The sequence below is a fragment of the Acyrthosiphon pisum genome, chromosome A2 (genome assembly GCF_005508785.2).
Source record: "Acyrthosiphon pisum isolate AL4f chromosome A2, pea_aphid_22Mar2018_4r6ur, whole genome shotgun sequence".
NCBI classification, from domain to species: Eukaryota; Metazoa; Arthropoda; class Insecta; order Hemiptera; family Aphididae; genus Acyrthosiphon; species Acyrthosiphon pisum.
The window spans coordinates 25,161,116-25,164,544 of NC_042495.1; positions in this window are offsets into that span (position 1 = coordinate 25,161,116).

Here is a 3,429-nt window from a genome sequence, read left to right on the forward strand (position 1 = left end):
ATTTTTAAATAAATCTTATTAGACACTAAATATCAATATGTAGACCCTAAACAGACAACCAGCCTCTGTCTTATGGATCGTGAAAATTTTTCAAAACCGATTACCGGTTTTCGGGGTTTTTAGAATTGGTGGTAATTGATTACCGGTTACCAAAATGATCTCTAAAAATTCGGTTACCGGTTACCGGTTTGGAAGCGGTTTTAATTCTTCAAGATTACCGGTAACCACTCAGAAACCGGTTTTTTTTTTAAATAGTCAATTTTCTTTTATTTAACATAACAAACCATTTTTTAAAATATTTATGCATGTTTTTGTGTTGTGAGTGTGACTGTAGGTAATAATAATATTAAATAGTTAATAGTTATGTTAGTTAAGTTTTAAAATAATTAAATATTTTATGATTTATATTTTATAGTTTATACCTACTATAAATCTTTTTAAAATTAATTTATAATATACCCAGGTACTTACTTTTTCTGCTGAGTTTTGAATACTGTTATCTGATGTATTATTATTCGATTTAGCATTTTGGAGTTCGACGTATTGAGTTTTATGATATGCGAAAATATGTTTTTCGAGATTCGATCCATGTTTTCCTTTAACTTTTAAGGCTCGCTGTGCAGTTTTCAACATCACATTTGGCAGTATTTGTTAATTTGTCATATTTAAAAAACATTTCTAAGGCAGGATTTTTCATCTTGAAAGCGCACAATTTACTAATAAAGGTAAGTTTCAAATAAGCAGTCACACTTGCCACAGAATAAACTTACTGTTAACTGATAAATATTAAGTAGGAGCTAGGAGCCACGATTTAAACAAGATTAAAATATATTCTATCATAGATAGTGTGGTACTGTGGTGTACTGGCGTACCTCCACAATTATGACAATTTTGTTATTAAAATAACTATTATCAGTATTATCAGATATTACTTACCTATAACATAATTATATTTGGTATGGAATAGTTGATGGGCAAATAAGCACAGTAATAGGAAATTGTAATTTACCCAGTTTAGTGCGTTATTTTTACGAAGTAAGAATAAATATCATAACAGTTGATGATAATAACTTATAAATTATAAAATACATATATAGCTGGTAGTATATCGTAAATAAGTTATAACTAAATATAATTGATAAATGTATAATAATATTACATATATGTATCGGCTGCATTCGATAATGATTCTACCAGCGGTTTCAGTCTAGAATAATGTGTATACTGAGAATCTACCCGCATTGTTTGTGCGCCGATACTATTCCGAGTTCGAACACGCAATGGTTATTTTTAATAATTATTTTACAATAATTAGGTGTTTTTACATTTTTATATTTACTTCATGATTATAATAAAAAAAAAAAATTATTTTAACGTTAATTGATTTTGAGATTTATGGTTTTGATTAATTAACCGGTTCTAAAAATAAACGGTTACCGTTATAGATTTCCCTCTTTATCGAATTACGTGATTACCGGTAATTGATAACCACTTCTCAAAATTGAAACACGAGAACCGGGAAGCGGTTACCGTCCAAAAAGTAGTTATGGTAACCGGTTACTGGGAAAAATCGGTTACCGGTTTCAAGCCCTGCTTATTACAGTGGCTAGGACTAGGAGTTGCTGAATTAGAGATTACCCCACATAACTCCCTTATTTGCGCCTATGTTAAATAGTCAATATTGTGGTTTTTATACAATACAATTCTTGTGTGGTGTGGGCATGGGTGTCAAGCAAATATTCTCTCTATAGATATTAAAAAGTTTTCATGATCAATATAGTTATTTTATTTTTATCATTAGTAAGGTATAAATAAGTAAGGTATATAAATAATAAATAGGTAGGTATTATATTATATAATATTTGAAGACATTTCAAAGTGTAAACATACGTGTAGTTATAACTGCTGTAATTTATAAGTACTGTAACGATTCGCAGTTTACTGACTCGTCATTTATGTCGCACTCGGCGAATTTGCTTAGGTAAACAGAAAACAGGAACGTAGAGTACGAGCCTATATATTATTGGCATAGCAGCCAGTCGAGTTTTGAACCGTGAAATAGAGACTATACATCAATCTACTATAGTCATATTTACAATATTATTAAACGTAATTAATTGATTAACTTTAAGTATATAATAACGTACCTAATAGTTAAATTATAATAATTCAATATTGTTCAACTCGTACTCCGCTACTCCTGTTATCTTCAATATACTACCCTTAAGAACAGGGTTACTCAGGTGATAGTGTATTTTATTGGTTATAATATTATAATTATTTTAGTCTTGAATAAAACATTGTATTCGTTGCTATATCGTGTTAATTGTGTTAGTCTATGAACGCAGGTCATAAGTTTCTAGGACCTGTAAAATATAACTCAGAAAACTTTATTTATATCAATTCAACAACCCGGATCTAAGGACCGGTTCGTGTAGTGGGAATAGCCAACCAACTACTCCTTAACTGGATAGAGTTAGGTATAAATATCGACAGCCACTGGGTTTGACAAGCCGAGGAGGTGTGTTGCAGTACCTAAACCTTTCGGAATCAGACTAATCTCGTGTGTTTCAAAAAGTAAATATAGGTATTCATAAGTTCACCATTTAAGCATTGATGTACGTCAAGTAGATTTTATTCTTTAACACATTACCACTCTCTGTATTTGTTAATACAATTTCTCAATGTTTATCCAGAATGGCGAGATTGAAGACCATAAAGCAATACTTACCTAGTATTCAATTATTGATTATAAGCACTTCTGGCCAGTGACTAGTTAAAAGTTCAAATTCTAGTTATATGAGAAACCTAATGAATATCCAATATTGTAAATATTAAACTTCAAACACTCATAAAAATTTAATTTTAAGGTTTTTTTTTTTGATAAATGTAGGCAAAACTATAAAGAATCCGTTATTAAATATTCAAAACATAGATTTAAAACAAAATATTTTATGAACTTCTAACTCGAAATAATTTGCACATTTTCTACATTTTACGTATTTTGTGAAAATTCGAAATTTAAATGCTAATAAAAAAAATTGTGACCATGTATTTTTAATATTTTTTCAACTACCTTTGTAACAATATATTAGGAGCTTTTTATTCAATTTCCAAGCAATTTTATCCAACGAATAACATTTTATTGACAATTATAGAAAAAAAAACTAAAAAAAAATTGGAAACTGGAAATGTCCGTAAACAGATCAACACAAGTCAAAGTACTTTGAAAATTGTATGGTGTAAACAAAATGGTAATATAAACATTCAGTGTAAATGTCATGTATCTACAATAATTTTTTTTAGACTTACACCAAAAACCAAAATCAATTTTGTCAAAAACCGATTTTGCGTAAAAATTACCATTTTTCCTAATTTTTTTTCCGGTGCTTTTGAAAAAAACTGGGGATTATTTACTTTGACCCTCCC